This window comes from Lolium rigidum, chromosome 5, assembly GCF_022539505.1.
Source record: "Lolium rigidum isolate FL_2022 chromosome 5, APGP_CSIRO_Lrig_0.1, whole genome shotgun sequence".
Lineage (NCBI taxonomy): Eukaryota > Viridiplantae > Streptophyta > Magnoliopsida > Poales > Poaceae > Lolium > Lolium rigidum.
In genome coordinates, this window is record NC_061512.1 from 271201625 (window position 1) to 271213753 (window position 12129).

Consider the following 12129-nt stretch of genomic DNA (forward strand, 5'->3'; position numbering starts at 1 on the left):
GCATCGACACATTCAAATCGATCGCAATCGACGGCCGCTAAACCTATTATTCGCGCCTCACCGATAATCTCCAAATCTTCTCGGGCCGACGCCGACGAAATCGCCACCAAACTGGGGGGCGGAAAACACGAAGAGAAACCGCGCGCAGGCGGAATCTCGTGATCAGAAGCGCTCGCGGGTGAATCTCGGAACGGGGTTAGGGTTATGGCACCAACCTGTTGACTTCTCCCCGAGGTTTCCTCCGCTCGCTGGGCTGTCGCTTCTCCTCCGGATTCTTCTTCTTCTTCTCTCGGCGTTTGCGGAAGTAATATTGAGCGTGTGTTTTGCGGGGAGGAAGTTGGGGGTCTTGATGGTGGAAGGTAATATTGAGGGTGTGTTTTGGGTCCGTGATAGAGTCCAGCCAGCGCGAGTCCTTCTCGTTTTTTTTCTGCTGCAAAATAGTCCTTCTCGGTTTCGAAATCGTGTAGCAGCGCTGCTAGGTTCGATTTATGATACGTTTAGGAGGAGACAATGAGATGTACTCCTACTTGCAATGGCTTTCTATTGTGATGCCTAACAATTAAGGTGAATTAAGTAAATTTTACTCCTAAGTGAAGACATATGATGTAATGGATAAATGCTTTGGCACCCGAACTTAATGGATTTTTTTAAAAAAAAACTTGATTTCAAATGTTTTAAAAATAAAAAACTAATATGTAAATGTAGTCAACTATGTACACTACAAGCATGCAGATTTTTATGTGAAATACCTAGACTTTCAGCAAAAAAGAGAAAATGATTAAGTTTTAGAAGATTCGAAAGTTGCATCGTTCATACTCCCATATATGCATTTTGTCATTTTGCCTAGGATAGAGAACGTAGGAAAATGCTTATCATCAGTCCACCGATTATGGGCAAAACATGGGTCACTCCGGCCGTTGGCCGCGTGCGTGTAGAAAAAGTCAGCAGTGCCATGGGCCCATCCCCCACAATAGCCTCCATGTATTTCTTCCTCGCACACTCCCACGCTTGTCACACAGCGTCGCTCTGTCGCTTGCGTGGTTTCCATGCGCACCGCCCCTGCAAGTTGCAAGCCGCGGCCGCCTCTCGGCAGCGGTGTTGCAAACCTCCTCTACGGTGCCCCGCCGTCGTCCTAAGCCTCCGCCCACTTGAGCTCTAGCGTCGCTGCCCTGGTCGTCGTCCACCCCACCCAAGTGCTCCAGATTCAAATACCGCCCGTCTCTCTTTGGCAAGTACACTTCCCGGTGATTGTGTTGACCCGCCGGTTTGCTCCTTCGCCTCTTTGTGCTCTACACGATTCTCATTTGTGTTTCATTGATGCATGTAAAATGCATACATGAATTGTATAGTTTATTCCCACATATTTACATCTTATATAATGTTATACCCATATTATATATATTTTTTTTTGGGAATTTTCCTATGATCCCCCTTATTTTGGTTATAACTTTTTTTACTTTCAGGGACCTTTACGGAGTCAAATGGATCTGAGCTTTTTTGTGGATTAATATTTCGCGAAGACGAACCTGGAGTCTTAGTACTTTGTAAACGGAGGCCAGACGGGCAAAAGAGCCCAGGTGGCGCGGGCCCCACCCATGGCCACGCCACCTAGGTTTTTTTTCCTTCCTCGAGCATCCGCAGTTGTCCACCCAAAGTCCTACCTCATGGTCTTGACCTAAAAACACATATATAGAGGTCCCCCAACACATCTCGAAACGGAGGTGGAGCGTAACACAGAAGCACCGAAATAGAGTCAGAACCAACAAAAATTGGAGGGGAACCTCGGCCGGAGCCACCATCGGTAGGATCTCAACCCTCTCCAATATCTACATACACACCATCAAGATGAAGAGGGAGTAGACCACCTCTGGACTATGGATTTGTAGAAGTATCTTGATTTATCGCTCTCTGTTTTATCAATGATTTAGTACCATATGAGCTGCTCAACATGATTATGGTCATCTATGTAATTTGTTTGTGGTGGATCTCTATTCTATGAGTTGATATGTGAGATTGGAATTCTCTTATGTGTGAGATGTATGAGTAGATGCATATTGCGTGCCCCTTTCTTTAGTATTTGTTTTGATCCAACTTGTATGAGAGAATATGTGCGAATGAACGTGTGTATTAAATGGAGTAACATGGTGGTGGCGATTGAATAGTGACATCAAATTCATGATCTACTATGGTTTTTAACTTTTTTGTTACCTCATGATACGTCTCAAACGTATCTATATTTTTTTATGCTCCATGCTTGTTTTACACCAATTCATATATGTTTTGCTTACACTTCGATGCACTTTTATATGATTTCCCGCACTAACCTATAAACAAGATGCCACAATGCCAGCTCCCTGTTTTCTGCTATTTTTGTATTTCAGAAAAGTTGTACGGGAAATATCTCGGAATTGGACGAAAACAAACCGAAGTCAATATTTTACCAAAACAAAGGCAAAGTCCAGAGGGGGGGGGGGGTCGAAGAGGCGCCGCTAGGCGGCCAGACCACCCCATGGTGCGGCCTGGGTATGGCCCGCGCCTAGGGGTGGTGTGGGCCCCCCAGGCACCCCACCGACCTAAATCCTCCGCCTATTTATACATCTTCTCGGGAAAACCCTGGATACCCGAGCCTCCATCCACGAAAAGTTCTGTCGCGACCGCCATCGCAGAACCCATCTCGGGGGGTTCTGAAGCTCTTCCCGGCATCCTGCCGGAGGGGGAAATCATCGCCGGAGGCAACTACATCACCATGCCCGCCTCCGAAGTGATGCGTGAGTAGTTCATCCCTGCACTCCATAGTAGTAGCTAGATGGTTGTCTTCTCCAATTTGTGCTTCATGTATAGATCTTGTGAGCTGCCCTACATGTTCAAGATCATCCTTATGTAATCCTACATGTTGTGTTTGTTGGGATCCGATGAATATTGTATACTATGTTGAGGTCGATTATATATTCATGTCATATGTTATTTGTGATATTGCATGCTCTCTGTTGCTAGTAGATACTCTGGCCAAATAGATGTTTGTGACTCTGATGTCTACGGGTGCTTCTATTCTTGTAGACAGTGTTGGGCCTCCAAGAGCAGAGGTTTGTAGAACAGCAGCAAGTTTCCCTTAAGTGGATCACCCAAGGTTTATCGAACTCAGGGAGGAAGAGGTCAAAGATATCCCTCTCATGCAACCACTGCAACCACAAAGCAAGAAGTCTCTTGTGTCCCCAACACACCTAATAGGTGCACTAGTTCGGCGAAGAGATAGTGAAATACAAGTGGTATGAATGAATATGAGCGAGTAGTAACGGCGCCCGGAAAAGTGCTTGCTTGGCGTGCGGTTGATGGTAGTAATATTGCAGGGAAGTAAAGATGCGATAAAACGATGAAACAAGCGGCGATAGCGATATTTAGGAACAAGGCCTAGGGATCATACTTTCACTAGTGGACACTCTCAACATTGATCACATAACGAGAATAAATAAATGCATACTCTACACTCTCTTGTTGGATGATGAACACCACTAATTGCGTAGGATTACACGAACCCTCAATGCCGGAGTTAACAAGCTCCACAATATTCAATGTTCATATTTAAATAACCTTAGAGTGCATGACGGATCAACACAACTAAACCAAGTACTAACATAGCATGCACACTCTGTCACCTTCACACTATGTAGGAGGAATAGATCACATCAATACCATCATAGCAATAGTTAACTTCATAATCTACAAGAGATCATAATCATAGCCTACTCCAAGTACTAACACGGATGCACACACTCGTCACCATTACACCGTGCGGGAGGAATAAACTACTTTAATAACATCACTAGAGTAGCACATGGATAAATTGTGATACAAAACACATTGCAATCATAAAGGGATATAAATAAGCACTTCACTATGCCATTCATAACGGTGAATAAGTATTCTGTGAAATATAGCCTAAGAGACCCACACGGTGCACACACTGTCACCTTTACACACGTGGGACAAGGAGTCTCCGGAGATCACATAAGTAAAACCCACTTGACTAGCATAATGACATCTAGATTACAAGCATCATCATATGAATCTCAATCATGTAAGGCAGCTCATGAGATTATTGTATTGAAGTACATAGGAGAGAGATTAACCACATAGCTACCGGTACGGCCCCGAGCCTCGATGGAGAACTACTCCCTCCTCATGGGAGACGAGCAGCGTTGATGGAGATGGCGGTGGTGTCGATGGAGGAGCCTTCCGGGGCACTTCCCCGTCCGGCGGCGTGCGGAACAGAGACTCCTGTCCCCCAGATCTTGGCTTCGCGATGGCGGCGGCTCTGGAAGGTTTCTCGTACCGTGGCTTTTCCGTATCGAAGTTTTAGGTCAGGGACCTTTTTATAGGCGAAGAGGCGGAGTCGGAGGGTCAACGAGGCGGTGACATGCTAGGGGGGTGCCCCCTAGGCCGCGCCGCCCTATCATCTGGGGGCCCAGTGGCCCCCCTCTGGCGACTCTCGGGTGTTCTGGAAGCTTCGTGGAAAAATAGGATGCTGGGCCTTGATTTCGTCCGATTCAGAGAATATTTCCTTACTAGGATTTCGGAACCAAAAACAGCAGAAAACGAGGAACTGGCCCTTCGGCATCTCGTCAATAGGTTAGTTCGGAAAACGCATAAATATGACATAAAGTATGCATAAAACATGTAGATATCATCAATAATGTGGCATGGAACATAAGAAATTATCGATACGTCGGAGACGTATCGGCATCCCCAAGCTTAGTTCCTGCTCGTCCCGAGCGGGTAAACGATAACAAAGATAATTTACTGGAGTGACATGCCATCATAACCTTGATCATACTATTGTAAACATATGTAATGAATGCAGCGATCAAAACAATGGTAATGACATGAGTAAACAAATGAATCATAAAGCAAAGACTTTTCATGAATAGCACTTCAAGACAAGCATCAATAAGTCTTGCATAAGAGTTAACTCATAAAGCAATAAATCAAAGTAAAGGTATTGAAGCAACACAAAGGAAGATTAAGTTTCAGCGGTTGCTTTCAACTTATAACATGTATATCTCATGGATATTGTCAATGCAAAGTAATATAACAAGTGCAATATGCAAGTATGTAGGAATCAATGCACAGTTCACACAAGTGTTTGCTTCTTGAGGTGGAGAGAAATAGGTGAGCTGACTCAACATAAAAGTAAAAGAAAGGTCCTTCAAAGAGGAAAGCATCGATTGCTATATTTGTGCTAGAGCTTTTATTTTGAAAACATAAAGAGAGCATAAAAGTAAAATTTTGAGAGGTGTTTGTTGTTGTCAACGAATGGTAGTGGACACTCTAACTACCTCATCAACCAGACTTTCAAGAGCGGCTCCCATGAAGGACGTTATCTCTACCGGCCAAGGTAGATCATCCCTCTTCTCTTTTGTTTACACATGTACTTTAGTTTAGTTTTTCTTTATTTATGGATGACACTCCTCCCAACCTTTTGCTTACACAAGCCATGGCTAACCGAATCCTCGGGTGCCTTCCAACAATCACATACCATGAAGGAGTGTCTATTTGCAAAATTAAGTTGCTTCTTGATGAATCGGAGCAAAACATGTGAAGAGAATTATTAATGCAAGTTAATTAATCGGAGGCCAGGAACCCCATTGCCGGCTCTTTTTGCAAAATTATTGGATAAGCGGATGAAGCCACTAGTCCATTGTGAAAGTCTGTCAGAAGTAAATGACAAGATCGAAAGATAAAACACCACATACTTCCTCATGAGCTATAAAACAATGACACAAATCAGAGGTGATAAATTTTGAATTATTTAAAGGTGGCACTCAAGCAATTTACTTTGGAATGGCGGAGAAATACCATATAGTAGGTAGGTATGGTGGACACAAATGGCATAGTGGTTGGCTCAAGGATTTTGGATGCATGAGAAGTATTCCCTCTCGGTACAAGGCTTAGGCTAGCAAGGTTATTTGAAACAAACACAAGGATGAACCGGTGCAGCAAAACTCACATAAAAGACATATTGTAAACATTATAAGACTCTACACCGTCTTCCTTGTTGTTCAAACTCTTTACTAGAAACTATCTAGACCTTAGAGAGACCAATTATGCAAACCAAATTTTAGCAAGCTCTATGTATTTCTTCATTAATAGGTGCAAAGTATATGATGCAAGAGCTTAAACATGAGCACAACAATTGCCAAGTATCAAATTATCCAAGACATTTTATCAATTACCACATGTAGCATTTCCCGTTTCCAACCATATAACAATTAACGAAGCAGTTTCAACCTTCGCCATGAACATTATGAGCTAAGAACACATGTGTTCATATGAACCAGCGGAGCGTATCTCTCTCCCACACAAGCATGTATTTATTCAGAGAATGAAAATAACAAAACAAAAATAAAAGCACACAGACGCTCCAAGCAAAGCACATAAGATGTGACCGAATAAAAATATAGTTTCAAGAGAAGGAACCTGATAATTTGTCGATGAAGAAGGGGATGCCTTGGGCATCCCCAAGCTTAGACGCTTGAGTCTTCTTAAAATATGCAGGGGTGAACCACCGGGGGCATCCCCAAGTTTAGACTCTTCACTCTTGTTGATCATAGTATATCCTCCTCCTCTCTTGACCCTTGAAAACTTCCTCCACACCAAACTCGAAACAAACTCATTAGAGGGTTAGTGCATAATCAAAAATTCACATGTTCAGAGATGACATAATCATTCTTAACACTTCTGGACATTGCACAAAGCTACTGGAAGTTAATGGAACAAAGAAATCCATCCAACACAGCGAAAGAGGCAATGCGAAATAAAAGGCAGAATCTGTCAAAACAGAACGATCCAGTAAAGGCGAATTTTATTGAGGCACCGGACTTGCTCAGATGAAAATGCTCAAATTGAATGAAAGTTGCGTACGTATCTGAGGATCACTCACGTAAATTGGCATAATTTTCGGAGTTTCCTACAGAGAATTAGGCCCAGATTCGTGACAGCAAGAAATCTGTTTCTGCGCAGTAATCCAAATCTAGTATGAACCTTACTATCAAAGACTTTACTTGGCACAACAAATGCAATAAAAATAAGATAAGGAGAGGTTGCTACAGTAGTAACAACTTCCAAGACACAAATATAAAATAGAGGTACTGTAGCAAAATAAACACATGGGTTATCTCCCAAGAAGTTCTTTCTTTATAGCCATTAAGATGGGCTCAGCAGTTTTAAAGATGCACTCGCAAGAAATAGTAGTTGAAGCAAAAGAGAGCATCAAGAGGAAAATTCAAAACAAATTTATGTCTAACATGCTTCCTATGCATAGGAGTCTTGTAAATAGACAAGTTCATGAAGAGCAAAGTAACAAGCATAGGAAGATAAAACAAGTGTAGCTTCAAAAGTTTCAGCACATAGAGAGGCATTTTAGTAACATGAAAATTTCTACAACCATATTTTCCTCTCTCATAATAACTTTCAGTAGCATCATGAGCAAACTCAACAATATAACTATCACATAAAGCATTCTTATCATGAGTCTCATGCATAAAATTATTACTCTCCACATAGGCATAATCAATTTTATTAGTAATAGTGGGAGAAAATTCAACAAAGTAGCTATCATTATTATTCTCATCATCAAATATAGGAGGCATATTGTAATCATAATCAAATTTATCCTCCATAACAGGCGGTACTAAAATACCAATATCATTATAATCATCATAAATAGGAGGCAAAGTATCATCAAAGTAAATTTTCTCCTCAATGCTTGGGGGACTAAAAATATCATGCTCATCAAAGCCAGCTTCCCCAAGCTTAGAATTTTCCATATCATTAGCAACAATGGTGTTCAAAGCGTTCATACTAATATGTTCCATAGGTTTTTTAATTTTCGCATCAAACCATCCATGTCTTAAATCGGGAAATAGAATAAGAAGCTCATTGTTGTCCATTATGCCTAACTAGTGTAAACAAGAAACAAAAAGATGCAATTGCAGGATCTAAAGGAAATAGCTTCGAGCACACACACAACGGCGACAGAAAAGTACTTTACCTGGGACCGGAGTATGAGTGCCTTTTACCTTTCCTCCCCGGCAACGGCGCCAGAAAATAGCTTGATGTCTACGGGTGCTTCTATTCTTGTAGACAGTGTTGGGCCTCCAAGAGCAGAGGTTTGTAGAACAGCGAGCAAGTTTCCCTTAAGTGGATCACCCAAGGTTTATCGAACTCGGGGAGGAAGAGGTCAAAGATATCCCTCTCATGCAACCCTGCAACCACAAAGCAAGAAGTCTCTTGTGTCTCCAACACACCTAATAGGTGCACTAGTTCGGCGAAGAGATAGTGAAATACAAGTGGTATGAATGAATATGAGCGAGTAGTAACGGCACCGAGAAAAGTGCTTGTCGGCGTGCGATTGATGGTAGTAATATTGCAGGAAGTAAAGATGCGGTAAAACAAGTAAACAAGCAGACGATAGCGATATTTAGGAACAAGGCCTAGGGATCATACTTTCACTAGTGGACACTCTCAACATTGATCACATAACGAGAATAAATAAATGCATACTCTACACTCTCTTGTTGGATGATGAACACCACTAATTGCGTAGGATTACACGAACCCTCAATGCCGGAGTTAACAAGCTCCACAATATTCAATGTTCATATTTAAATAACCTTAGAGTGCATGACAGATCAACACAACTAAACCAAGTACTAACATAGCATGCACACCGCCACCTTCACACTATGTAGGAGGAATAGATCACATCAATACCATCATAGCAATAGTTAACTTCATAATCTACAAGAGATCATAATCATAGCCTACGCCAAGTACTAACACGGATGCACACACTGTCACCATTACACCGTGCAGGAGGAATAAACTACTTTAATAACATCAATAGAGTAGCACATGGATAAATTGTGATACAAAACACATTGCAATCATAAAGGGATATAAATAACCACTTCACTATGCCATTCATAACGAGTGAATAAGTATTCACGTGAAATATAGCCTAAGAGACCCACACGGTGCACACATCTGTCACCTTTACACACGTGGGACAAGGAGTCTCCTGGAGATCACATAAGTAAAACCCACTTGACTAGCATAATGACATCTAGATTACAAGCATCATCATATGAATCTCAATCATGTAAGGCAGCTCATGAGATTATTGTATTGAAGTACATAGGAGAGAGATTAACCACATAGCTACCGGTACAGCCCCGAACCTCGATGGAGAACTACTCCCTCCTCATGGGAGACAAGCAGCGTTGATGGAGATGGCGGTGGTGTCGATGGAGGAGCCTTCCGGGGGCACTTCCCCGTCCCGGCGGCGTGCCGGAACAGAGACTCCTGTCCCCCAGATCTTGGCTTCGCGATGGCGGCGGCTCTGGAAGGTTTCTCGTACCGTGGCTTTTCCGTATCGAAGTTTTAGGTCAGGGACCTTTTTATAGGCAAAGAGGCGGAGTCGGAGGGCCAACGAGGCGGTGACATGCTAGGGGGGTGCCCCCCCTAGGCCGCGCCGCCCTATCATCTGGGGGCCCAGTGGCCCCCCTCTGGCGACTCTCGGGTGTTCTGGAAGCTTCGTGGAAAAATAGGATGCTGGGCCTTGATTTCGTCCGATTCCGAGAATATTTCCTTACTAGGATTTCTGAAACCAAAAACAGCAGAAAACGGAACCGGCCCTTCGGCATCTCGTCAATAGGTTAGTTCCGGAAAACGCATAAATATGACATAAAGTATGCATAAAACATGTAGATATCATCAATAATGTGGCATGGAACATAAGAAATTATCGATACGTCGGAGACGTATCAGACTCCAACAGGAGGTATTTATGCTCCATAGTAGGTTCATGCCTTTAGTAATCTGGGAGAGTGACATGAACTTCTAAGATTGTAGATGTGATGTTGCTAATAGGAAGAAAATAACAATGTTTTATCCAAGTATAATTCTATTGTTTACTTTACACACATTGCTTAATGCGATAATCTGTTCCTTGCAACTTAATACTGAAAGGGATTCAGACGATAATCGGAAGGTGGATTATTAGTCATAGACGCAATTGGATTACGGTCTATGTATTATGTTGTAATGCCCAATCAAATATCATAGTATTCATCTTGTCATGTATGGTCGGTATTACTCGTCAATTACCCGACTTGTAATTTGTTCACCCAACATGCTATTTATCTTTATGGTGAGACACCTCTAGTGAACTGTGGACCCAATCCTTTCCTTTACACTGATAAATTTAACCACTGCAATCATGTTATGTTTACTTACTACATTCATGTTCTTTTTAATTTTTGCAAACATCTCTTTCCACTCGATACGTCTAATCCTTTGTGTTCAGCAAACCGGTGAGATTGAAAACCTCACTGCAAGTTGGGGCAAAGTACTTTGGCTGTGTTGTGTGCAGGTTCCACGTTGTTGCCGACGCCGGTAGTGCGCCCTGCCACTGGTCAGCTAGCAACACCTTCGGAATTCACGCCTTTCTCCTACTGGTCGATTAAAGCTTTGTTTCATACTGAGGGAAAACTTACTGATGTGCTCATCACACCTTCCTCTTGGGGTTTCCCAACCGCTTCCACAATAACGCTCATCAAGATTGTACGGTGCCATCCACCGGAGCACCATCACCTCACTAGGGATTAAGTGAATATATGTGTTATAGTTTCATCTACTAACAATCTGCGTTATATTGTTTGTTCAAGGTAGCATATTTGATATTCAAACATCATGTCATACTATCTAAGAATCATGTCATACTATCTAAGGCTATACTCTGTGTATTCTTAATTCTAGATTGTATGGAGATTTTCCTTTCTAGAGGTGTATAAGAGAGATGTGTTGCATCATCTCTATGTTGGGCCGTGATACCCATATGAATGCTTAATACACATACTCCGTACAAAAGTTTCATCAATACTATATCGCTTGTGAATTGTTTATGTCCATTACATTTTTATGTGAGAGTAGACAAGTGAAACCATGAACCCGGTCCACTTTTTTATTATAAGAAAAACCTTTCCATTGCTTTTATCATCCTTTGTATTTTAAATATTTATTAATTTCGAAAATACAAAAATACATTTACTATTCGCAAATCCAACCAATAACCCCAAAACACCTTTACTATATTGTTTTTACTTTATTGCCTACTTATATATTGTTTTTTTCTTTTATTTATTTACAAGTTTATTTCAATTTACTTACACGAAACATTGTGTTTGACAACCACATGGTGGATTGGGGGACACAAGGCATTATATTTTATTTTGTACATTGTTCGAAGAGGAAAAGCAGTGAAGTTCTTCGCTAATTTCCCGAGAGTTCGATAGAAACCCTCGAATCACCCTTGTGGGAAAAAATGTTTGCTATAATACTGTGCACTTGGAGTCCCAACAAGTTGGTACACACGGAATTGTTGCCATCACTCATCAAGCTAGACGAGTCAATACATGTGTTATTTTGGTGAAATAGTTGTTATTTCTTGTTGTGAAGGACTTAGCAATGTGTTGTAAATAGATCTAGCAAAGGTTTTGTAAACTAAGCTAGGTCACCTTGTTGTAAACGATCGTTTTTTTGTTGTTGTTTAATTTTGTGGCAAGACATATATTGAAATTATTTAAAATAGTCAGAATCATGTGATTGAACACACTATTGGAATTAAAAATTTCGTTTGAGTATTTTTCTGCCCCACAAAATCCAAATTCACTTAGAGGTCGTTTGGTATCCATCATTTGGGCCTGGAATCCTGGAATTCATTTTGAAATTCCATAGGTGGGCTGTTTGGTTGCCACATAATTGGGTCGATCATTTCATTTAAGAAATCCAACAGAAATGATGCCATGGGTAAACACAATTCCAAACTGAGACCTATCATTTATGTTTCTCGATGGAAGCCATTTACAAATTCAACATTGAATTCTGCTATCATTTGCAATTCCTGTGGCAACCAAACAAGTGTACATTTCTGGAATTACAATGTAAATGAAATGAATACATGTATTCATTTCAAAATGCTACAAACGAAATGAAAGCCTGGCTTCCAAAGGACTTGACATGGAATTCCAAACTAGTTTCGAATTTTACGAAAACTGCTCCAACGGTCACTTT